Raw genomic sequence first — 26,960 nt, forward strand, 5'->3', positions numbered from 1 at the left:
GGGCGGGGCGGGGGCGCGCACCGGGAGCTGCGGCGCGAGCGGCGGCGGCGGGCGCGCACCCACAGGCGGCGCCGCGTGTCCCTCCGGCCCCAGCACCCCGGCGGGACCCCGCGGGCCAGCGCCCTCCCTCCGCACCGCCCGACACCCCGCGCCCGCTGTAAGTGCGGGGAGATCAGCCGGGGAGGGCGGGAGGGCTGGATGGGGGGGAACCGGGATCCGCACCCGCCCGCGCTGCCCCGGTGCCGGGTCGGGGTGCCCTGCGCGCGGTTGCTCCTCCCGGGAAGTCTGCGCGGCCTCAGCGCTCCTCAAGCGCTCGGGGATCATCCTCGCCGGGAAACTTGGTCGGGTGCTCGTGTGCTCCGTGTGCGGGAGTTGTTGTTCCAGTGGCGAGATGGAGGAAAATCGCACCCGCGGCGATTTTTGCCGCGAACATGTTGAGAGAGAAGGGACCGAATCCCGCACCGATCCAGATATAAACACCGACAGCATCAAAAGGGAGAGCTGAGCTGTCGCGTAACAATTTGCACTTGGAAACGCTTTGGTGGAAGTGGGAGTCTTTGGCGTTCGTGTTGGTTTGAAAAGCGATAGCGAAAAAGGGCGTGATTTTTTTTTTTTCCCCAGTAGGGAAATAAAAAGAAAAATAGGGAAAAAAAGATCATGCGAAACCAAGCGCCAGAACAGCCCTCGCAAGGTCATCACACCTTAGGCTAGGCAGAAGTGCTCCCTATCCATGGGATCGCTCTGTCTCTTTTCTTACTGCCTGTGAGGGGTGTTTTTATTTTATCATTTAATATATTTAACACGCGAGGTGTCTGCTGGTGGGCGCGGGGTAGGTGAGGGGCGGAGGTGCCGCGCTCCTGCTATTTACTAGGGCATCAGTCGGAGTGAAGATGGAGGTGGGAGGAGATAACAAAAGCTGGTGTGCGATCCCGGGCATCTCCGACACGAAGGCGTGAGAAGGAGGAGGGAAAGGAGACGGCAGGAGAGAGAATTTCATTTCCAAAGATCAAAACAAAAGGAGGAGCAGGTTGAGGCAGATCGTGAGCAGCCGGGGCGGAAAGCGAGGGAGGCGTTTTCCCTGCTGACCTGAGCGGAGCGAAGTGCGGGGGCTCTGTGGGATGTGCGCGGCCGCGGAGGGAGGGAACTCGGGCGGGGGCTGCTCGGCCGGCGCAACTTTGCGCGCCAGCATCGCTTGGAGATGAGCTGCTCGCCCACGGCGAGACGTGCTCTGTGTGTGGGGCAAGGGGAGGAACGCCTGCCCAGTGCCTCGAGGGCTTCTATTCCGTCCTCTTCCAGCCCCCGCCGGGAAAGGCCGGATCCCGACGGCGCGGTGCGGCGGGAGTGCGGTGGGGACGCTGTCCCTGCGCCCGGGGTGCCGCGCCGGGACATGGGGGCTCTGCGGTCTCCCCGCCGCCGGCTCCAGAGGGGGCTGCTGGAAGGGACCCCCGGCACTGCCGCCCTCCTCGACATCTCGGTCCCCGCGCACCGCGAGTCCCGCCGTGCCCCGCCGCTCGCTACCCTCCGCAGGGCTGCCCGTGCCGCCGGCTCCGCCGGTACGAGGCTTCCCCTGCCCGCCCAGGGGTGTCCCCACCCCCCGGAGTCCCCCGCTATCCCCACTGCCCCCACCAGGGAACGCCCCTCTCCTCCCAGCCGTGGTCCCCTCCCTGCATGAATCCACCTGCAAGGTTCCCCCCCCCCCCAACTCTCCATCCTGTCCTCAATGCCATGAGCCTTTCCTCTGATGGTTGTTTCCCCCTCCCGGCACCTCCTTGACTTGCCCCCGGGGTGTTTGCTCCGGCCTCCAGCGTGCGGATAAACCGTCGGAGATTGGGAGAGGAGTGAGAGGGAGGGGCTGATCTTACGCAATTGTAGACCCCCCACTTTCTCGCCCCTGGAGGAGCCTGTTAGGGACTGTGCGGGGGTGGGACGGGGTTCTCCTCCTTCCTCGGGCGGGGGGGCAGCTCGAACCGGTCCGTGCGGAGCTCCAGCCGCTGCGGAGGTACTGCGCTCCGAAATCCCGCACCGCCCGGAGCGGTGCAGCAAGGCCGGGGAAGGGAGGGGGTTTTACCTGCACCGCCAGGCTTTTCGGCTGACAAGGAAACTTGCAGATAACGGGGTGATGAAAACAGCAACCTTTTTCATTAAAATTGATAGGTAATTAGTTGGACATTAGAGGCTTGGCCAATTACCAAAAGGCCAAATGTATTAATAAATTCCGTGTTCTTGTACAGAAGATCTTAATGTAACAGATGGGTTTAAGAGATACTGGTACTTCTCCCAGCAATTCTGATGGCAAAATATTCTTAGCAATATTTTCTTACTGGTGTGTCTCTGGATAGGCATTCTCTTCCTTCATGCATTGGAAAGTAGATCTAAGAGGTATCACCGCCTCTTTATGAAGAATAAAAAGCTGTACCTATTTTATAACTGGAATATGATATGGAACAGATTAATCACAGAGAAAAATAAGTGCGAGGAAGCTCAGTCTTTGTAAAATACATAATCACTGGCCCTTTCAGAACACATGCTTACTCGTATTTGTTTCTGTGACACATTTTCAGAGTCATTAGTTTTCACTACTACCCTATTGCTTGACAGAATGCCTTTCCTTTTTAAAGAACATAGTTCATTTAAGAACATCAGTTTACTTGAGAGATCTTCCAGTACAGTGTTCGAACAGCACAATACATTTCATGTTTGTGGACTGCGATCAGTTCTAATTAAAACTTTAATTACGTTTTGCTCCATTCTAACAAAGCGAGAAGTAGTCTGGGCTAATGTTGATGTCAAGGAAAACTAAGGAAACGTGTTCTTCATTTTCGTTATGTATTACTCCTGCCTTTTCATTAAGGACTGAATCCTTATCTTGTTATTTATCCACAAACTTTTATGACATAGAGCTGCAATATTTAATCAGTTTTCTGGTTGCCCAGTTTTGCCCCATACAAAGGTATGTCTGCACACAGAATTGCACCACTGATTTTTCAACATGGTTCTTGTTCTGGAAAGTCCAGCTATTGCCAGCACATCAGCTGTTTCTGTCGAGCGACATCTACTTGGGAGTATCACAGTGTTATGTAACTCACAACCACCGAGCAAAGCCAAAGATGTCTCCACTGCTGTGGGTCCCACACCACAGCAGCAGCCAGAAAGAAGATAATGCTCTGCCGAGAATGATAAGGTGAAGTCTAACCAGGATGTGGGGGGTGAGGGTAGGGCAGAGCAGAGAGAAGGAATCAGGCTGCCTGAGTAGGATGGAAGCAGTGAAATGAATCTGGCTTTGGTGCTGTTTGGAAAAGACATTGCATGTGTCCCAGGGTGTGACATCCTGGTGACTGCAGCATGTCTGGGACATGGGAGGTCCTGGTGTGCCTGCAGCACAGTCCTGCTTGAGGGCTGCAGCACCGTACTGTTGTGTCTCTATTTCTGCTCTTTTCACTGTGTTGGAGTAGTAGAGGCCTCTTGACTTTTCTTTCCATCTATACACTCGATATAGCTGTAGGAGGGATCTAAATCTAAGAATAGAGATTCCTTTTAACACGAGTGTGATGAACTTTGTTGTAGATGATTCCAAAATTGTTTACACTTCATGCTGTTGTTCTGGTTCTGTTTTTCAGTTTTGGAATTCTAATGTTATGCCTTCATTACGCATTCCTAAGTTTTTTTTGTATTATATCTGTGCCTCACACTCAGGAGTTTTGCAGATTCCCTTGGATTTTCGGAATTTTATCTCAATTGGTCAAATAGTGCTGCTCATCCTCTAATTGTGAATCAAACAGCAATGTACACTAATTAAAATCAGAGTTAGAAAAATTAAAATATGGTAGACAAATTTGTTCTTTAAGTACTTGGAATTGAAGCACATAGCACTTACCCTGAGCAACTGTGCTTCTCGTCTGTGATGTTCAATATTGTCAACACTGATCATCATCCTTTTGTTTTTAATACATATTGTCTTGCCAGTGTGGATTGGGGCTAAATACCCTTTGTCGTTAAAATAGTCTATAAAGAAACTTGTCTCCAAGTGGTTTTGATTGCCCGTGGATTTTGCACTTTGCTTCGATTTTGTCTTTAGTAGAGAAAAGCAACTGTGTGATCTTCCTGGATTATTCCTCATGCCTAATTTTGACTCAGACTTCACTCTAATGAACCTAGACCATTTCATCTGTCCCCATTTTCTTCTGGGTCCCCATTACCTGCATTTGCATACCTTTTGCCATTCTCTACAATCCTCGACCTTTTTCTTTCTTCTTCCGGAGCGTAATTTTGTATCTTCTTTCTCTGTGCTTTCCTTGCGTCTTTAGATCACTTTCCTCCTCACCAATTATCCTCTTCACTGTTTGTTTCTTTATTGGGAAAGACCCTGAGTTACTCTACAGCTTCCCTACATGACACCGCTGAAAGTGTTGTGTGGTACAGGAATTCGGCACGAATAGGGGAGGCTCTGAGCATATGCAGTGCTGTGAGATGTAAGGATCCAGATGGGCTCCCATCGCAGGGCGGCGCTTTCTTACCTCAGCTCCAATCCTTGTCTTTTTTCGTAGAAAGAGAGAATCTTATCTTTTGAATTTTATACTATTGTTCTGAGAGTAATAGCTATAAACCTTTCCAAAGATAACGAAGCAGATGATAGAAAGGATACTTTTTCATGGAATACAAAATCTTGGGGTAGTGCTACAAATCCATATTACTTTTTAAGTTATAAATTGCTAAGAATACATATGTATTGTTTTCAATTCTATTTTTTTTTTAAGCTATGTGGATGTTTTCCACAGGATCTCTCCTTTCAAGAGGTTTTCCACATTTGGATGTGAATGTGACTCAAAGGACAGTAATACACATGTAGGAAATTAAGACAGATTATTAGAGATGGTCTCATAGCTTAAAGCTGTAAAAAGTAAGTAGTGTCAAGGAGGCAGTTGAAGGAGAGGAAAAGATAAAAATCACTTGACAGTCAATTTCACTGATGTGTTTATACAAATATCAAGCTGTTTTTCTTTGTGATTATTCTCCTGAGGAGGTTAAGGAACAGAATATGCTTTGTAAAATAACTTGTAAAACCACAGCTAATTGAAATAAGCAGTGCTCATTTGGAAGTGAAAGGACAACTGCATCTAAGCATGATGTATTTTAAAATTATGATATCAAAGACAAAGGAATAAGCATTACAGATATTATTTAAGATTTTTTTTCCCTGAAATAAACCCCATGGACTCACATTCAATACCAGACTGTAAGAATTTAAGAGTGCATCTCGGTTTCACTGTTTTGAAAAAGCAAGAGATTGCTACATTCTTGAGTTTGTCAACAACATATGAATTTTGAAGTAATGGGAAGTGATAAGTTGAGGTGACCAAGTGTATCTTTTAAGATAATTATAATAAAATAATTTCCTACTAGGAAGATAAAGAATTTTAGAATCATTTTATCATCACAAAGCCATTTGAGGAAGATTGTCTACATAATCAGCATTACAAGAGACTGAACTGATGTGCAGGAAAAAAACAAGCTGTAATGGTGATTTGTATACCTTTTACACTATTATATATATATGAGATACTAAAATTTTTAGTTAAAATGAACCTTTATTCACTTTTGGCTTAAAGCAGATTTAATTTTAAATAATCGGTGATTTCAGAAAAGCGTAATTGTTTTTATTCAACACTACTAAGTACCAGAAAGAATCATTTAACCTATTTCTTGTTCACTAACTTAGACTTTCTCAAAGTTCATTTATGAAAATATGTAAAAACTGAGATCCATAATCATAGGATTTATAAGTGGCGTTGAATTTTTTTTTCGTGATCCTATCAAGGTATTTTCATACCATAGTTAAGTATAAAAATATAGTATAATTTTAACTCCCAGTGAGTTGAATCAACCAGTATAATAAAAACTGATGGGATTATCTTGGTTGTTCAAACTTTAACTGTACAAGTTGAAATGTATACTCAGGAAGAAAACTGTGACAGTAATTTTACAGAGCTTTTAGACTAATAAATATAAGGCTCTAAACCTTTTGATGAAAATTAATTAGTTTTAACTTGTAGCTAAATTGGAAGTTGTATTCTGGAGAAGAAACCTTTTATATTCATAAATGTTTAACTGTACAAGGGAGAATAGTGAGCATTTTAAGCGCGTCTAGCAGAGTCCGTAGCATTTGACTTGGCGACTCCTCTATCTAGGCTCCTATTCATGAAATGCATTTTTTTTTTTTAAGTCTGTTTTGATTTAAAGACTATGGGAAATGGAAAATTTATCTCAGTTCTCTCTAAGCTTTTTCAGTAATTAATTATCCTTAGTGTTAAAACATATGCCTCATGTCTTGGTTCTGGTCTTCATTAAGAGTTCTTGAACCAATCAATCCCCAAAGTAGTTGAAAGAATATTAATCTTAAATAGGTCAGCTGTTGAGCCAAGTGTGTGTAAAGTACCTATGATTTAATTTGAATATATAAAAATAATTTCACAAAGGCAGTATGTTACTGGAATTTATTTTTTTTAATGAAAGATTAGTGTTCCACTTCATGGAAAACATTTTTACTCAAAAGCAGATATTAAATCATTCACTGTAAGATGGAATCAAATAGCAGCAAGTGGAGCTGAATATTATCCTTTTTGTGGACTGCATTGGAGAGAATATGTGGTTTAATTAGACTTTATTCAGAATGGAGTCTTCTAAAATTAGAAAATCTTATTTATAAAAGCTCTTACAATACAGCATATTTCTCTGTGCTGTTATCTGCTATATTTAGAAGTACAAAGTAACTGAAGACTCTTAGAGAATGAAATTTGAGATATTATTAGTTAGAATTAAAATGCTTTTGTTTTTTAGTAGAAGTTGGTATATGTAGAGAAAAAATTGATTTGCAGGTTAGCGAAAGTGAACATTTTTACAAGGTCTTAGCACTGAAAATAAAATCAGCTTATATAATGAATAATGATGCAAAAAGTTATTCGTGCAAATATTGTTAATATATAGCACATATCCAGTCAATATCAACATACCCGATGTTCTTTCATTACAACAGAATATATAATGTATTTTTTTAAGCAACCATTTTTCCTTTTACATATACATTTTTTTCAGATGATACAAAGGCGTACCAACATTAAGGAATGATCTTGAAATGCCTGTTTTGAATGGCATAGAAGGCATTCAGTTTGAAAGGATGATAGCCTGAAAAGGAATTTTGGTTTGATGCACCTGATTATACTGGCAATTTTGGCAAACCAGACTGTATCTTCAGATGTCTACCAAAGTATGACCTGTGTTTTTCACCTGGGGTTTTTGGGGTTTTTTTGCATCTTACTTGGATAGGTCACATCAACCACATTGTAAAGTTGAAGAATGCTCTACAGTGTGCTCCAGTGGACTTGAAATCTGGTCCTTGGCATCCATGTAGAATGGGAAAATTTAGAAGATTTTTGGCCTTGAAGTCAGAATGTTTTACCTTGTTAAAACTTCTATATCATGCATCCTTACATAAAGATAGTCAAATAATCACAAACTGTCTTTCCCATACACATAAAAGTATATAAAATACACTTGCCTCCTTCTGTCAGTGAAACTCTAACAATACAGCTGTATTACTGAAATGCCAGAGTGTTTAAGACAAGTAGCTTCTAAGGATCCATTTTCCTCCTCAGGTATGGTAAGAAGATCACAAAATAGCCTTTATCATTCTTCATTAACAAGTTTTGTTTACAAGAGTTGCCCCCCCATACTGAGTGAGTGCTCAGCTCTTTAGTTCAATGGCTGTTTATTTTAATTCCTGTTTGGGAAGATAGGAGGTTTGGAAGGGGTTGTGATGCTTTTATATTTTTCTAAAATGTCTACCACAAAGAGGTGCTACTGGAACACAGATCAGTAAGTAATACTTGTTTCTGTGTGGTTTGAGGTGAACATTACTCAATCAGGCTTCCCATTCTGTTATGTGAGAATGTAATCCTGAAGTATCAGCACGTACTAGCTCTGCCTCATGTCTTATGTCATCCTTAGCTTTTACTGATCCCTTTTTTCCTCTCTCTCTGGCTCTGCTTCCTGTCATCTTTGATTATGCTCCAAAGGTCTCCTGTTGCCTAAGAGTCTCCCTCTCCTTGACAATACCTGGCTGTGCTTGTTTCATCATGGTGGATGCCTCCTTCATCTTGCATTTTAACTGTGGTTTTGTGTTTGCTTTTTAAACTGTGAGCTTTATTAAACGAGATTTGGCCTTTTTATATGTTCTAGAAAGTGCAGCTGAATGTACTGTGCTATAAAGGTAAATGTTTTTATTAAAATTTTAACAACATGTAAGATATACTATACCTACAACCTGTGCAGAAAGATAAAGTGCAAGTTCAGGGATTTCATGGAGTGACTTTGAACCAATCCATAGCAGCAACTGAGTTTATCTCCTGCAAAGCTAATTAGGATACATTCATACTGCAGTCACTAGGTTGTGAAAGAAGTATGCTGACCTAATCAGACTAGCTCTAAACCCAATATATGATGTACCTGCAGCAAGCCAGACATAGCAGTGCAGTGCTTAGCATGGCTGATATCGCCCTTGAGCAGGTTACACCACGTTCTGCTTGGCCCTGGTGGGGCTGTTTGCAGTGGTGAAGCCAGTGAGTTTGAAGCTGGCTGAGGCACAGTCGTCTCCAGCTGTTGGACTGTACTGTAGATACACCCTAAAATATGTCCTAAACAGCTGGATTTGTATCCAGATATCTCTAGATATATACCAGGTGTCTGGTATTTTCAAAGAGAGGTCTGTAGGCAATCACAGTACAGTGTGAACAGATGTTGAATACAGCTGTGTTCTTTCTATGTGTCTGTCTGCTTTGTCTGTGGAATCGCTCTCTTCGGTACCTTAATATTCTGTATTGTGGTGCAAGGCCCGAGATGTTCTTGTAAATCTGCATAGTAGAAACACAACCTGTGTATATATATATTTTTTTCTTTCTGGGTTGTGGAATGTTGGGGTATGAAGATTCAACATAGGGGACTGAAAATGTCACAACAGTTTAGCATAACATACTCTATGCTTTTTATGTTTACATACTGTTATAAAATGTTCTTCTGTTGGTATGTTCTTATCACCTAATGCCGTAACATCTGCGTTGTCAATTACCTTAACAAAACCTATTAATGCAAGTTCTACAAATGAAGCAATTTGCTTTCTTTACAGGAGAATGAGCTAGAGAACTGTTTGGTATTTTTTTGTTATTATTTGTGGGATACATTATTGTACATTATTACCTGCTTCAAGTATTTGTAATTGCATATAGATTTTTTGTATAATGTGCAACTATAAATAAATGAAAACAGTATAACAAGGTTCTGAATTGTTGCATGAGAAATCCATGGTAAATATCAAATACTAGAGTAATTTTTATTTCAGCGTCAAACAGTCCTATCATTACTTTGTATTGCTTATTTAATGTTGGTGAAATACAGCTAGTTAATTAAAAATAAAAAAGTTAATGCTGTAACTTCATGTGCTTCAAATATATGAAAATTAACTGTGTCTGACTATGACTTGAGTTTTAGTGGGTGTCTTGCGTTGCACAGACGGCTGAGGAGACAGAGATATTTTTAAAATTGCACTTTCTTCCATATAAACTGCAAGGTCTTGCAATATGTGACTCATTTCAGCTGCTTGCATCTCCCTGTTGCTAACAGGAGTGTATTAGTGATGACCAATAACAATATATCAATGTCAGCCCATCTCCAGATAAAAGAAAGAGTTCACGAAGCGTTCAAGGTTGTTCTGGTGTTATATGTAACTGAGATAGCTGGAGCTTGTAATTCTCAGTATTGCCCAGGAAACCCAACTATTTACTGTTGACAGCATTGATATATTCAGAAGGGCTTCAACATCCAAAGCTGTGTGAGACAACTAACGTATTCCCTTATTTCTGCAACACTGCATTTTGTCACTCAGTAATTTAGGAGATTCCCAATTCTAGTAAGACCTACACAGCAGCTCGTAGCCATGTCAGCCTTGTACTTCTGTTTTCCTTTGAAAATACCTTCAAGAATTCTGCAGAAATTAATTTTGTTTGTTTGTTCTGCATGAACAAAGTTTGTGGTGTCACTCTGGACACTTGACTAATGAGGTGCTCTTCTATAAACGTTGAATCTGTGAGAATAAACAAAAAAACCCCACAAAGGTAGCAAATTCACACAAGTTATAGGGACAAAGTCACCATCTCAACTATGCTATGATAACTTGCCATACTTCAAAAGTTCAAATTACAGTAAAAGTGAGTTAGATGTGGTTGTCCAGTGAGAAAAAGTGTATGCCATCAGTGAGCATTAGCAGCATCATTTACAAGTACTGACCTTGGAAAATCTTACAAACACATGGAAGGATGACTTGATGGTGCTTCATTATTAAAAATTCCCATGGAGTTAAATGTGAAGTGGGGATTTCTGAATCAGTCCTATCCTGAAGTAGCTGGGCCAAAGTCCAAGGCCATACACGTGTGAGGACTCATTCTGTGTGCTGATCTGATCCCTGCTGGAAAAAAATTGGATCAAGGAGTGGATTTGCATGGTGCAAAGTACATCCTGAACCACGAAAATACTTCTGTGAGTGATTAGATTTAAATACATGGGGAAATCTGTTGCTTTGAACACACTGAGTTGACTAGAAATGTAGGTGTAAATGTTCAGCAAGCTCATAGCCTTAAGGAGATGAGACTTGGGGAAAAGGAGAAGTTGTGATCATGAATCATGTCAGAGATGCAGGCAGGATGAGATCTGTGAGGATTTCAGTGCTAGGAAGATTCATTCTGAATGAATCAGGAAGGAAGGGGGGAGTGAGGAAAAAGAGTAGGATAGTATTTGAAGTTAGCAGAAGGCAAAGATGTCAACATCTAGGAAAGACTGAGGAGTGGACAGTCTCTCACAAAAAGGGTGATTAATGTGAGAATTACTAGTAGATTCACTACTTCTCATGAGTTTTTAGCTGTTGTGAGAAAACTTTGCAGGGAAAGTTTGAATTTGCAGTAAACATCCAATTTAGTGATAAATCCAGTGGATTGTCACCACTTTTCTCTGAACTGCCTCTTCAGATATAATGATAGACAAGATGTATCAGAACTGGGCTAAGGCAGAAGCATTTGAGTTATGTGCTCAGGTGGAGCCTTACTGAGATGCCAATAACTATTATCACTGTGATAACTTTTCTTATATTGTGTGTCAGATGGGTGATAGATGTTGCTGTTGGAGAAGAGGAAGGAGAATGGAGATGGTTTTAAGTCACATACAAGTAAGTCCTAAAAATGACCAGAGAAACACCCCCAGTGCAGGCTCTCTCTGGCAGTGAGCTCTGTGTGGGTGCAGGGGAATTTGCTCATCTAGAGGCATTTGGTACATGAAACTAAGTGAGGAGAAGGACTAAAAAATAAAATTTGAAGTATTTGCATAAGACTTTATATGTTCTCTCATCATATGATTCATTGATCTTATGACTGAACAGCTGCTTTTAAAAATCCTGCTTTTCTGAAATAAAAACCTGTTTGGAGCCTTGATTTTGAAGAATTTATGTGACAAGTTGCTTGTTGTTTTGCATTTGTATTAAATACAAACATGCCATGTACTTTTTCACTGCTGATGTCAGTTTTGAATGGGATATAACAACTACAGTGTTGGCAAATTTATAGAATTTAACATGATTTCATTCACATTGTATTACATGATCATGCAGAAGACAGAAACATACCTTGTCCAGGAGCTTTTAGACAATTAATGGCAAAGCAGAGGATGGAATCCAAAACTCTGATTCTCACAGTGAATTGTAGACCCTGTGTTATATATGTGCTTGATCACAGTGCTATAATGAAGGTCCTGTAATGGGAGGAACTCAGTTTGCATAAATTGAAATAGACTGGACAAAACTTTGAAAATTTTTTGGTTGTTACAAGTCAAGGTAGAAAAACGTTTGGCAATTGTGTAAATTTTTCCCCTCTAAGCTAGAAGTATTTCAGTCCTGTACATAAGTAAAGACCAATCTGTTCCTCAGAAGAGTTGCTCATGCAGTTTGGGTATCACTGATTGATGATTGTCTTCTGCATCTGTCAGTGAGACAAATACTATCAGAACTGCTGGTGAACTGCCCCTGGAGTTTTAAAAGACTGAAGATGCAGACCTAGAAATTTGGATGTAAGCAGTGTCCCATTGGGCTTTTTGTATGACACTGGTCTGTCTCGAGTGAAACATGATGTCTGATTACCCCAGCACCAGATGATCTACATTCCTGACAGCGGGAAGATGAACGTTGGCACCAACTTGAGCTGAGCTCTCCATCCAGCCCAACCTGGCCTTTCCTGGCAGGGCTATGTGGTCATATCTGCTGGAAGGGGAAACTTTCCCTGTTCCCTCACTTTCCTATTACCCTTCCCTATTTCTTTATGGTTTAGCTCACACAAATGACCCTTACTTTCTTTTCTGGGTGGAGTGGCATGACAATTTTTTTCTTATCTTGCCTTACACGTGGCCATACAAGGATATACACAAGGCTTTAGGCAAGGAGTTATTTCCATTAATGAATATGATTCTTTGGAGAGTATAACCTTTTTTGGCAGCAGAACTGGATTATGTCAGATTAAAATCACTGTGTAATCATCCTCCCATGATGCAATGGGACGAGTACAGAGTTGTTATCATTGTCTGACTGTGACTTCTTCCTTCGGCTTGTCTTTCTTCTTGGCTCTTTGAGGTACTTGGTAGGAAGCTAAACAGTGCAGGTTAGTTATATTGGCTAATCTGATAAATTCTTACAGAAGCAGTGCTTGTGTGTAGTTGATGAACTGAAAATTAAACAAAATTATTAATGAACTAAAAGTAATAATTATTGTATAGCTTAAATTTAAGTCATTAGTATCACCACCAGTCTAATTTTGGAATATTTATGAAGTGAAAATAAGCAGGTATTTATATGTCTCCCAGGTTTTGCTGCTGAGATCTGTCGGGTGGTGTTGTGATAATGATGATCCACTTGGACTAAAGCTGATGAGGAGTGGGCTGCAGAGCATGGATTGGTCTCTTTAAATATATAGTGAGGAGGCGCATGTCTCCGTTATCTCTGCGTTTTAATTACATTGGATTAATTGGATCATTATATTGCATTTACATACAATTCTTGCATCAGTTTTAATTATTAGTTTAGCCATAGTCCTTGACATATTTTTCCTTCTTAGGCTTTGGCATAATGAAACACAGGTGTCAGCATGCTCATTGCCCATGCACACAGAGTTGTCAAAGTACTATGAAAAATTAAAGTCAGACCAGTTTTTCATTTGGATTTGAAGTTATCCTTTAAAAAGAGGCATGAAACTGACCTGTGTGCTTTATACCATACAGGTAAGTGGTAGAGCTCTCCTGTGATGTACAGCCAAATTCCACTTTAGACCGGATTTGTAGCTTTACCCCTTGGACATACGAAGCATTACCTGGAAATTGTTTTGACTGTGAATGAACAGAAATATGAAGATTTCTCAGTACAATGCAGTGAACAGGCATAACCAGTTCATTAACATGCTGCTAATCTCTGAGTTGTACCTGAGATTTGTCACCGCAGTAAGAGTTGGCAGGAGTGGCTGTTATCTGTTCTTGCTTGTTTCAGAGGGGAATGGGTGTGACAATGTAAAGACCAAGACCTGGTAAAAATAGGGTTTTTTAAAGTACTAGAGCAAAAGAAAACAAAAAAGTATGTATTTTATGTGGAATGGTCCAGAAGTTGTGTGCTCCCTGTTTTTCCTTTGAAAAATCTGTTATTTCTTTGGCCAACTGTGGCTGATCGTTACTTCACATTTATTATTATGGCAAAATATTCAAAAGTGGAGTCAGTTGAGCACCAGTCACTCTGGATAGAAGTCAATTCAGGCTCCATTAAGTTGTTATTAAGTGCTGTCAGCCAAGTCAGCATTGTGGAAGACAAAAGAAGAAATTCTGTCATATGTAAGAACTGGTTGCACAATTTTTTTTAGCACACCAAGACTCAGGAGATCTTACAGCAAACTTTCCAGATTAGGTGTGTTTTCTAAAAGTAGAACATCAGAGTCTGGTTGCTTTTAAACAAAAGAACTTACCAATTTTATTCCGCTTCTGTAGCTTCAGACTGTTCAATGGGACTTTTTATCCCTCTAAATGAAAAATTTAAAGGTAGGCTTTAGCTGTAGTGGGACTTTGTTTTGGATGGAACAGCCCTGCATCCCATGGCTAGCTGAAAGGGCTCAGTCACTTGATACTTCACTTATTTTTTCTGTCAGCAAATGCCTTAATGTGCCACTGCAGCATAACTTGTTCCCAGGGGAGCAGATGAACAAGCAGGGAGGACACGATCATCCAGCCTCCCTTCCCAGGCAGCTCCCTGCGCTCTGCCACTCCTGCAAGGATTTCTCCATATCTGTCTGCAACTCAGCCAAAATGAAAACAAGACACAAGTAGTGGAAAGGCAGAATATGGCTGGCGAGAAGCAGCAAGCAGCCCTTCCTGGGTGAGCAGATGAAGAAGCTGTTCAAAAAGAAGATTATGAGAGGAATATATTCACTAGCATGAAGCTTACTCAACCTGTCAGTTTTTTCTCTGAAGTTTATCAGATGATTTCTTCTGGTTTTGTGTCAGGTAATAATCTCCTGTGCTTCTGCGTTGTTATGTCAGACTGCTTTGGACTGAAATAAATATTTCCTTGGCTGGGGAATGCGTGGTGTGAAGTGAAGCACAGAGGATGGTACTGAGGTCCTGCTTCTGCATCTGGTGTGGGCACACCCAGCTAGCATCAGGGTCTGCCTTGGGCTTTGGGAAGAGCCATCCCAGGGACAAACCAGGAGCTGGGGCAGTTTAGGAGCCCAATGCACAACTCGCCTCGGCAACCAGCAGTTTAGTGACAGCTGGCACCTACCATGAAGATAGCACAGACAGCTTGAATGATAACCCATTTTTTCCCAGGAAACAAAGATCCCACACGAGTTATACCCAGGTCACAAGTTTAACCTTGAATTTCCCTGAGGTCTGTGTGAACCTTGGAGGAAAAGTTTCTTACTTGTCTGGTTGACACAGACTCAGGATATTGTGCCATTACTTCTGCTCTGTAACTTGTCTCCTGGAGAGCCTAACTGATATTTAGCTACATTATTCATGGAGGAATTTGCAAATCTACCTCCTGCCTCTGTGTAGAACCTCCATATGGTATAGTATGGAGTATATAAATTTTATAAACTATTCAGCACAAGTGTGCCTGTGTGGGGATTTAGAGATCTGTGGGAATTCTTTTAAATTTAATTTAATTTAATTTAATTTAAATATTTTAAAAAGAATTCTACAGCTCATTGTAGAATCTAACAGTTTTGATTTTTTATGTGATAAATCTCCTTCCAGTGCACTTACAACAAAATCATAGAATCATTTGGGTTGGAATGGACCTTTCCACTGGACCATGTTACTCAAAGCCCTATCTGGCCTGGTCTTGAACTCCTCTAAGGGTGGGGCATCCACAGCTTCTCTGGGCAACTTGTTTCAGTGCTTCACCGCTCTCACAGTAAAAAAGTCTACTGTTGATTATCCATTATCATAACTAATAAATAATACTATATGTATTTCTGTTAGTATATAGGTCCATGGATCTTACACATTGTATGTGTAAGGCTCTAGGGAGACCTTATAGCAGTCTTCCAGTATCAAAAAGGGAGTTTTTAGGAGGGCATGGAGTGATAGGACAAGGGGTACTGGCTTTAAACTGAAAGAAGGCAGGCTTAGACTACATATTAGGAAGAAATTTTTCACTCTGAACATGGTGAGACACTGTAATGGATTGCCCAGCGAAGTTGTGGATGCCACATACCAGGAAGTTTTAAGTTTGGATGGGGCTTTGAGCAACCTGGTCTAGTCGAAGGTGTCACTGCCCATGGCAGGGGTGTTGGAACTGGATGATCTGTAAGGTCCCTTCCAACCCAAATTCTGTGATTCTGTGTAAAATGAGAGCTCACATTTTTGTAACAAAGTGAATAGCAAAGAGGAATACTACTTGATGTTTTTTGGGAAAAGCTATTCCAAAACATTTCTATGTATAAATAAGTGTAGGGAATTCACTGGAAACATAACTGTATGAATAAGATACTTTCCTGAAGAGTAAGAAAGGAATGAGAATGTTATCACCTTGAAATTCTCAGGAATACCTTTTGTAGTTATATCCACTACCAATTTTAATTTGAACTATTATTCAAGTATTGACTTGTTCATAATGATTGAATCATTACAAGTGTTTGAAGGAATTACAGAAACTTGAAAAATACCAGTTACCAAGGCAGTAAAAGCAGTTCTCTATATGTAGGAATAGAAAGCTGAGCCTGAGACTGAAACCACAGCTCCATAAATGGTCTTACTGCACATTGTGTTCTTACCCACAAAATCCAGGAGGCAATTACCTGGCTTTATTAGACACAAAAGAAGGGCTGTCCCAGGAAGAAATTACCTCATCCTGAGGTTGGAACTAGGACAAAACTTCCTGATCCAGAGAAAGGTGTATTTACCTTTCCCAGGGTTTCTATGCCATGACAACCCTCTCATGAGCCAATTGGTGGTTCACATTTCCATTTTGTCTCAGTGGTGCAATCAGCCTCAGTTCTTTTTCCAAAAGCTCAACATTGTCTGAAATGCCACCATGTGACCCGTGGAGTTTGTTGCTTGGTAAGTGAAGCTTGAAGGACAACCTACGCTATTTCCAGGGTGTAGGAAACATTAGGAAATACTGACCAGATCAGTGTGATGAAATAAGTAGTATTCTCCAGCTGCTCTTTGTCTTACTTTGAAAACATTACTTTTTATGGCCACAGATTTTCCAGTGGGAAACAATGAATAGAGTTCAGGACCAGTTTTATCTAGGCTTTTCCTGGTCCTAACTCCCAGGAAACTATTTGGCTCCATGTTAGCTGTAACAGTGCTAGAATTAGTTCTGTTTTCTGACAGAAAATCACCCCTGACTTAGTGCCTAAGGCTGCTAATGTTAGTTCTGCATTACAGGTCCACATCAGCATTTTTGATGGGTAAATAACTGTTGCGTTACATCTGTATCTAATATCCTATCTCAAGTATGGCATTTGTGGTGCATTTAATGGTATTTGGTTATCTAAAAAGTGCTCTGTCAGAGCATACTGCAGGTGTCTAGGTGGTGGATGTAGTATTGCTATTTATATCATAGTACTCTACAAATATTAATAACACTGTGCTTCAGAGTGAGCTATAGCCATAAACCTGTAAAATAACTCCCAACAGTTCATCTTGATAGTCTGTTGAAATTGGACTGCTCTGACTATACCCCCTTCAGGCTCACTGCCAATCTCATATTTTATCCTGAAATTCCATGAGGAGACACTCAAAATAAACACTACACTAGCAACTACTTGAATTATCTTTAAGGCAGTAGCAAGCATTAGTTTCACTTTAGCCTCTCTGTCTTTCTTCAGTTGAAAATCCATGAAGTTTGACCTTTTGAATACATTTTTCTCTTATTTATTCCCCCTGTTGACTGCAGTAGGAACGGAATGAGTATAGCTGAGAGGGGAATGGGTATATCATAGATGCTAACCTGTTATGACTAAATTATCCCTGTTGGTCTCATGTTGCCCAGCACCAGTGACTTTATACACTGCATATCTCCTCACCAACTTGCTTTCAGAGTAGAAAAATACAACTACTAGATTTGCATTTGAGTTTTCTTAGGAGGGAAAAAAAAGAGCGACCTAGAAATTACAAGATTATTCCAGGCACCATTTCAGAGACGTTCAGCTTTTTGTTCTGCAAATGCTTTTTCTTCATTTCTTTTGAAAATAGCTGATCTTGTAATTCACTATTAAAGCCTAAAGGTGATCCAAATAGCCCCATCACCAAGGTCAGTATACCCTTGAATTGTACATGTTTGCTAATTTTAAACTTCAGTGTTTTTCAGAAAGTAGTGTGTTTAGCAAGAATAGAAGAGGTAGAATGTGGGATTGGGACAATATGAATGTTCACACATCACTGCCAATGAAAGCAAAGCTTACAGGTCTAATTTTAGGCTTTTCAGCCTTGGTATTGTTCCTTACAGCACAGTTATTTTCCATATTATACAAAGCAGTCCTTTTTTCAAGTTTTATAAACTGCTTTAGAGAACAAAAGCAAGGACAAAGTGAGTATATGTCATGGTTGAAAGCAAATCAAAGACGCTTAAGTATGGCTGAAGTTAAAAATGATTGCATGCCAGTTCTATATTCATAGGACAATTCTTTAAGAAAAACAAGAATCTAGAGAAACATATAATGAGACCTGAAGTAAAGAGAGTAACATGGGACCCTTGGCTGTGACTGGATTTGCTTCAACCCATTTAATTCATTTACACTGTGCTTAGATGCCTGGTAAATTAGTCCTCTTAAAAAATGTCAAAATGACCTGTGCTGTTTGGAGAAGTAAGACTTTCAGGATACTTACCTATCTCTGGGTCCTTCAAGCTAAGCATTGTAGATGCAGTAGAACACCAGATAGATGCTGTTTTCTAAAGTTAACTTTTACTGATACACGTATACAAAACTAGTTTATAGAATTATAGAAATACAATACTGTAGAAATGTTTGTGTTCTTTCCTGTAGATTAATTACCGAGGGTTGGAGCCAGTTAATACTAAGCCATTCCCCATGGAAGTGTCAGCAGTGGTACTAACCTCTCAAAGCTATCAAAAATACATTTAAAAATAATTAAGTTAACGTAGTCCCCATTTTTCATCCAAAAGAAGCTTGTTAACTGAATGAATATATGAAGATGTTCAGAGAAGTCAGAGAACATAAAGCTGTGTGATTTTCATTAGTAAATCTGCTGTTTGAAACAGGTTGGTAACTGACTGTGTTGAAAGACAATTTCTTGGGAAGAGTCTCTGCAGGGGCTGCTGTAACGTCAAGCTGGTATTTTGTTCCACAAGTTCAGCAAAGGTCCACTGCCTCCTCACTGGGCTTCACCACACAGGTAGTGCCAAGGCTTGAAGCACAGTTTGGATGTGCTTGAAGCACAGTTGTCCTGGGAGAGTCAACTCCATCTGAGCTCTGGGAATAGATTTTTTTTTTTCATACTATTCTAGCTGTCTAGGAGTTAAATGTTTAGTCTAATTGTGTAGGCTTTTTTGTTAGTCAGACAAGAGCAGATATTTCCAGAGAGCAATTAATCCCACTTATCTTGTATATATAGTTTTAGTATGGGATGAATTGCCTCTTGGTGAATTGGGTCCGTTTTTCTCTCCGTTGAGCATTGGAGCCTTGATGACTAGTTTAGATTAGATATCCAATTGCTAATGGCTACCACCCAGGTAGAATTAGCCTGGATTAATCAAGTTCCCTGCCACTGACTATAATAATGTCCCTGTTCTGTGCATGATTTGTGGATGCTGCGTTAGAGAAGAGTCTTCTCTTGGTTTTCTTTGCAATAATTTCAAATGGTTTGACATTAATAGTACAATTCCTCAGTTTTCTGTTGTTTCTGGTTGTATGACAGTTTTAAAAATTGTGACATTTTTGTTATTTACTGTAATCATTAATAATAATAAAAACATTTTAATTCAGTTTCTTTATGGAACAGATTAAGTTAAAAACTGGCTGTTGGATGGTTTCTGGATTCTGGCCATGTTCTTGGAGTCATAAATCAATGTAGCTCCTTTCAAGTTAAAGAAAAATTATTTCTGAGAAAGTTTGGAGCACCGATACTGGAATAGGGTGCAAGTATGACATCAGTGAAGAATAAACAGACTGTCAAATGGCTTTATTTGGTGGCAAGGACTAATTTAATGGAAACTTCAAGATGGTAATTGGTCGTTTGGGAGATTGCAGCTCCTCAGGTCTTTCCTATACCTGTCAGATCCAAGATTTTTTTTCTCCTTTCTTTTTTTTTTAATTTTTTTTTTCTTTTTTTTTTGGAAACAGGTATATACGGCAAGCAGAGCAGAGGAATAAATTGAATGCTCCTCTTAACCTTAAAAATAGTTTTTCCTAGATGTTCTGAGAAGGTTTCCTTGGGAATCATAGTTAGTTTTTAAAAGAGAAAGTACAAATGCTAGTGACATCTCTGACCCCAATGCCTTTTGCATTTTCATTTTATCTTTTTATCAGGGGCAGACTGGCAGCAACAGTCAGGTTCATTTCTGCATTTGTTCTGGGAAAAACAAACAACCTCAGTTTAAGCCTCTACTGAGAAACCTGAGGCTTTCCCCATGAGTGTTGTCTCCTCTGAGCAGTCTGTGGTGATTTTGGGTACCAGAGGAGTACACATACATCTTCAAACCCCACGTTTGCCCACATGTGAGGGAAACATTTGTATTAGTCTGGCCTTCCCCCATGCATCTGCACCTGCCACCTGTAAATCATGGTGTTTCTTTGATGGCTGCCTTGGGTTGTTTACGCTTTACACAACATAATTATAAGCTGCATAATTCACCTAGACTTTACAACCTGTTTTTTAATATAAAATGCTCTCCAATATTGTATGGTGTGCAGCATCATTTAAACATGCTGAGTCCTGCCACTGGGCTGCTGCCTCTCTGAGAGATGCTGACAGCCCTCCTGGCAACCTGAGCATCCATCACTCTCCGCTCTTTGGGAGTGGTTATCTTTGTGCCTGAAGATGCCAAGACTGTTTAAATGTCAATAAGATGTTGCCCAGATGAACTCCTCTGCAGCTTAAACAAGCCTGCTTCTGTTTTTTTCCCTTATGCATCTACATTGCAGGCTGTGAACATTGCTGCTCTCACTGCTTTTGCTGATGAAAAGACCGAAAAGGAAAAGTCAAAGTACAGATAAAACACTAGGGTGATGAGAGTTGGTAGTGGGTAGGGAATAAGAACCAGGTAGGAAGGAAGGAAGGAGGGAAGGAAAGTTGGAGAAAGAGTCAGGCTGAGCTGGTACAGATGTGATGGGACTGGCTTGGCAAGTGTTCTGCCAGGGAGCCAAAAGTACAGGAAAAGATTGGACAAGGAAGAAGAACATGGGCCTGAGATTTACAATCAATTTGCAACAGAGCCATGGTAATACTGTGTAGGCATTCTTAATGCTAAGCATGTCTACATAATAAAACCAGCTTGGCCTATGTTTTTTCTGTGTGTGCGTCTATATACATGGTGTTGTTTTTCAGCAACACTGTAGCCAGTCATTTCACTGGGCTGTTCAGGCACATTCCATACCCCGCTCTGTTATCGTGCACTCACAGCTTGGCACTCACAGTTCCCCAGGACTAACATTAATATGACATGTGATTATTCATGGACTTGACTATTTTTATGAAGAATCAAATGCCAACCTGAATGTTTCGCAGTGGCAGTGTGTGAGAAATTGGGACCTTCAAAATGTTAAGAAGTGGTACCATGTAAGACAGGGCATGGATGCACAGGCCAGCATTATGAAGTTCAGTGTCTGACCTGCTTTGTATACTGGTGTCATATGCTTGGAAAGTAAAGGTGACATGGCTTAAGTTGCATTTTGAGCAGGGAATGCAACAACTAAATACTTGAGATTTGCATAGCTATTTAGGAACCTGGTGAGATTTCTTAAGAGCACTCAAGCTACTGGAGAGATGCTTGATTTATACTGAACATCACCTTGACTTCCTCGAAGAGAAATGAAACAAGGCAATTAGTCAAATCTACATTAGCCAGTAGTCCAGACCTGTAGAAGCACTTACATGTCTTTGTAAAGCTTGCTCCTTATATTACTTGCCTTGAAATATACATTTTTCCATTCCATGATATGCACATTTTCCCACAAAAAATAATACAGATTTTTTATAAGTAAGAAAAGAGATTTTTGTTCCTTTTTGTTGAGTCTGTTTCTTGACACACACTCTCTCCCCTCCCTTTTTGCTTGGCCTCAGTAACAGTGCTGCTCTGATCAGCAAAGATAAAGGGATTTTTTCCACCATGAAAAAGCAGATATCCTGAATACCATGTGTTCTGTATTCTCTTTTGTCTTGGAGATGGAAAAATATCGCTACCAGAAGGCCATCATTTGGAGTCTTGTTCACTTCCAGAGGGCATTCTGTAACAGGTTCTTTTTATACTGAGTCTTTTGGGAGTAGTTCAGGGGGAAAAAAAAAGAAAGAAAAAAAAAGTGCTACAAGTATAACCAGCTCAAAGAGTTCTTTGCCTTCTGGCGGGCAACAGTTCTTATATTACATCCTCTGATTTGATTTAGTAGACGTTCCAAACTCCTGGCAAGTGCCACAATAGTTTTTAACATTACTCTGTTTCGTGATGTTGGGTTCAGGGGAGTTGGGGATTTTTTGTTATTATTATATTTTATTCCACTGTTTAGCTTATTTCTAAGGTGCAGCCTTAATTTCCTTTAACTTTTCTCCTGTGTTGTCACACCAGAGAGTATTAACAGCTCTACCAATGCAGCACTTAGCGTAAGTAGGGCCGGATCCCACTACAGACCTGGTAGATTGTCTGTTGTTTTCAAGCTTTGAATCAAGACCAGGTGCCTTATCCAAAAGCTGTACTCTTACTCAATAACAAAGACTGGAGATGAAACAGGAATCTGTGTGTGAAATTGTACTATTTCTGTCCTAAATGATCACGGCACTTCTTCCTAGGCTGTTAAAATACAAGACTCTGAAATATTTAGTCAGGTTTTTAGCCTTTAATGATAACAACATATTTAAGCCATCTTCTGTATAGTTTTGAATTTTCTAAGTAATTTGTAGTACTTCTATACCCATAATATGGTGAAAAATAGTAGACATAAAAACAATTATCTCACATTTTTATGATTTATGGATAGAGGGGGAAGAGATGAAATGTATTCATAAATGACTGGTGGAGTTGACTAGTGAAGTGAAAAGGTTTGTGTATGATTCGAGATTACCGGTAACGGTTGGACTTAAATCAGAGTATAAATTGCTGCAGTGTGAATATGTAATACTGCATATTGGGAAGATAAAATATCAGGTGAATTTGTTGGCAAAAGGAGGAAGGTAAGGTCTGTGGGACAAAGTATGTTCATGACTATAGTTTAACTAGTAGAAATCAGGAGAAGAACTGGGCATTAATGAGGACAGATCTCTGAAATCACCTGTTCATGTCAAATAGCAGTTTAAATGGTTAGGAAGTACTTGGACAGTAGAAACATATTGTATTGTATAAGCATGTGGAGCATCGTATCTGTAATTATAGTCACTTGTATGATACAGAATTGGTAAATTTGTAAAAAGCCTAGAAAAAGGGAGTAAAATTGGTTAGGAACGTGGAGCATAGGCTAGAAAGGGTCTGGCTGTTTCATGCCTGATGAGGAGCAGGTGAATAAGAAATAGTCATTGTTTCTCACAGTGCAAGAAAGAGGGTCACCAATGAAATTATTGTATAACATTTAATTAAATTATGAAACTGATTTCCACAGGATGTTGTGGAGACCAAGATATAAATGTGGCCAAAAAGGGATCAGACAAATTCAGGAAAGCTAATTTAATCAGCGATTATTAGACATGACAGTCTGGAGAGTCAATGGAGAGAGAACAGCACCTCCAGAGTATGACTCATCCCATCCTAGGAGAAGTGTCTTAGATCTACTTGCTGAATCGCTATCTGGAGATGTCTGTTTTGCTGTTAAAAAAGCTGTGGGTGCAATTCAGTGCTGAAGAGGGTGATTGATTATATAGAAAGGATATTTTTCTATTTGTCATTAGGATATTGTTGTTCTTTGTTAGGAGCAGTTTAATTTTTGCACCTTATTGCAGAAGTATAAGAAATATGAAGGAGATTATATCATCCCCAAAGTCATTCTCAGACTCTGGAATCATTAGAGAGAGCAACAACCATTTTTATCTTAAACCTTTTTGCCTCCACATTCTCCAGTGATGAGTGAAGTAATCATGAGGTAATGCCAAGGAAGGCAGTGTTTTATATTTCTAGCTTTCCAGATTCTATGGACTTAAATAGTCCAGGGTAGCTGCCAGTGCAGTTACAGCTGCTTAGTATCATGGTTGGGAATAAAAATATTTCACCCACTGCTGTATCTTTTCACCTGGGAGCAGCAGTTGCTGCAAAAGGCACAGCTGTGTGAAGGCTGTCCAGGCTCTTTGTCCTTGCTTACCTCCAACAATTCCCTCCTCATTTTGGGGACATCCTCCCTGATTGACTTCGAGAAGAGCCTCAGGGTTGTTTCTGCAAGTGCAACTCTGCTTTAAAATGAACATATCTTTTTATGCTTACTTTTCCTTTTTTATACAGCACCTTTGTAGTTTGCTTCCATAGACCTGAACTATTCCCATGGTCAACTCAATGACAGACAGGCCTAAGTTAGGGAAAAACATCCTACCCCTTGAGAATTAGAGCTATATGTCATGCTTTTCAGGATACATAGCCTACAATAATGCCTTTTTCTTGCTAGGTGTTCTAAAATAGTTTCCCGAGGGGGTCCTTATCTAACAAAGGTGGATAGTGAATCAGAACAAAATTTTATTTTCCTAGACAATTTAATGGAACTGCAGGTTAATATTTTATATTTGCAATTTTGAGACCTTTGAAAAGATTTCCGAGTCAGCTTGTCTGGGCTTAGCAACCTCTATCAATTACTTTTTCCTGGTAGTTGATAAACTGAAGGAATTCAGACAGTATTTTTTGTGAATTTCTTAACAATTTAAATCCTTATATAGCTTTCATTTGTTTTCTTTCATATGTTTGTCTGCATCACCATTGTCTTTTTTTTTGTACAGTGATTTTGTCCAGTGTATTGCTATGGCCTGTCCCAGAGTTGTTCCTTTGTAACAGCATTCCATGTACTTTGCTGAAGGAGTTCTTCATGCACTGATATCCAGATCAAAAATGTTGCTTACTTTTTTTTTTGTCATCACCAAAAATATAACTCCTGAGCTGTGTTCTAGAAAAAAAAAATTTTAGAAAGTGATCTGAAAAGGAGGCATCTCTTTAAATCAAAAAAGCCCAATACACAGTAGACTTGTGTACCTTGCCTGTTGTCCTTTGCAGGATGAGGCACAAGTTCTCATGGATGATGTAGTACTACAGATGTGTGGTGCATTGTATAGGTCTATTCGGTTTTCTCTCCTTTCTTCAGTATAGATTTTATTATTTTTGGCCGTGATAAATGCTACCAAAATTTAGACTGTATGTCGCTCCTTTCTTTTTTTTTTTTTTAAATACCTTCTATTATTTTACAAAAAAAAAAAAAAGCGTGTGTGCACACACAGATTCAGCTGAGCGATTTATCAGTTTTGTGATGGCATGGCAACAGCCAGTTTTTATAAAAATTTGTTCCAATAGAGCCCTCATTGAAAAACAGTTGGAAGAAATTGTTCCAATTATTTTTAATGTATGAAATGATAAAACTGTGAAGTCCTTTAGCATGAGAGGCTTTCTCTCTCTCCCTTCCTGCCTCCCTCTGGCTTATCTTTTAACAGAAAGACCATATGCTGTGATTCATATTTGAGACTCATGGAAAGTTGTATGTTTTACCTTGCTCTGTTGCAGAACTATTGTACTGTATAAATGAAGTCAAAACTAGAAGAAATTGCTAACGACTTTCAGTTGCTGCATTGCGAAGATTTACTGGATTGTGTTTGTAATTAATTTTTAGTTATGAAGGACATACACAAAGCTCAGAGGCTTGCCATTAAGATCATGAAATAATAATGAGGTTCCTGTACTGGGGACATAGAGTCTCCTCTGAGACAGCCAGCATTCCTTTTGCTTTGTCCTTTTTACTCATTTTGCAATTTCTATCAATATTAATGAATGCATTCTTTTTTCTCCTCAATATATAACCTTGCTAGCAGCTCTATCATCTGTAAAAATACTTACATTTTTCCAGGAAGAAAAGTTTGTGAGACTTGTCTATATTATCTATCAGTGATTTCAAAGAGCAGTGTTATTAATGTGCTAATTAATGAGGAAATAATAGGTAATGGTTACATGCATTATTGCTTTTTGATGCTGAGTTTGCCTATGTAACAGAGATATTCAGTACTAAAGAACTCATGTTCTCAGTCTGCATTAAAGTAATTTTTACATTTAGTCAGTTGTGTGCTTTATGACAGAATTGGATTGGCAGCTCTGGAAAGAGAATCTTCTAAAGGAGGAAGCATAGTGAATACTTCTAAATTCAGTCCTAGTAGGACCAGTTCATACATTCCCAGCTTTGACCTTTTTTGCTCCAATATCCTTTAAGGATACTAGTCAAGGCTGAGAAATGACTCGGAGATCAACTATGATTTGAACCTCCTGTGCATTATGAAACAGCAAAAGGGGTATAGTGGGGGACTTGGCAGTGCTGGGTTAACGGTTGGGCTCTGTGTTCTTAAAGATCTTTTCCAACCTGAACGATTCTCTGATTCTGTGATTGGATCTGTGCATAGTCACAAAGAACAGGTGAACCTGGCAGCTCTGTCTTGGGCACTGCTGACCTGTTCTGACTGCACGTGCACTCCTTGCTGGTTGTGTGTGTGCTGGTTTGAGTGGACAGGAGGGCTGACAGCTTGTTGTCTAGCATAGCATAGCACAACAGCATCAGCCTGTTGAGTGAGATCAGAAATACCTTATTTCCCATCCAACCTTCAGATCCAACCTTCAGAAGCAAGTGGAGATTAAGGCATTTTTCATGGACTCCAGAGGGAGAGTCTATAGATAGAAGCCTGATGAATTAATTTCAGCGAGCAGGGTTTCTCTGTGATGGCTTTTCTCTGCTATCAAAACAGGGCACTGTGTCATTTAACTGATTTGTTAGTTCAAGTGTGTGGTGAGTGTTGGTCTTCTCCCAGGAAACAAGCGACAGGTTGAGAGAAAATGGCCTCAGATTGTATTAGAGGAGGTTTGGATATTAGGAAAAATTTCTTCACTCAAAGGGTGTTCAGACATTGAAGGAAGCTGCCTATGGAAGTGGTGCTATCACCATCACTGGAAGTGTTCAGAAGGCACATGGGTGTAGCATGGTTTAGGGCTGAACACGGTGTTA

At 40.1% G+C, this 26,960-nt stretch overlaps 1 protein-coding gene across 5 annotated transcripts in view; it reads left to right on the plus strand.

Annotated features, from left to right (window-relative positions):
- Positions 1-39: 39 nt before the first annotated feature.
- VSNL1 (visinin like 1) overlaps positions 40-26,960 on the plus strand; it is a 92,208-nt gene continuing 65,287 nt past the window's right edge. The window contains exon 1 of one of the 5 annotated variants that reach the window (XM_027640954.1): positions 40-157. The gene's annotated coding sequence lies outside the window, so the exon portion shown is untranslated. Of the gene's footprint in view, positions 158-887; positions 1,041-1,084; positions 1,101-1,983; positions 2,000-26,960 lie in introns of those variants that run through there. The other 4 variants (XM_027640951.1, XM_027640955.1, XM_027640952.1 and 1 more) reach the window with 4 other exon arrangements.

Source organism: Corapipo altera, unplaced genomic scaffold, assembly GCF_003945725.1.
Source record: "Corapipo altera isolate COAL_440 unplaced genomic scaffold, ASM394572v1 46, whole genome shotgun sequence".
NCBI lineage: Eukaryota > Metazoa > Chordata > Aves > Passeriformes > Pipridae > Corapipo > Corapipo altera.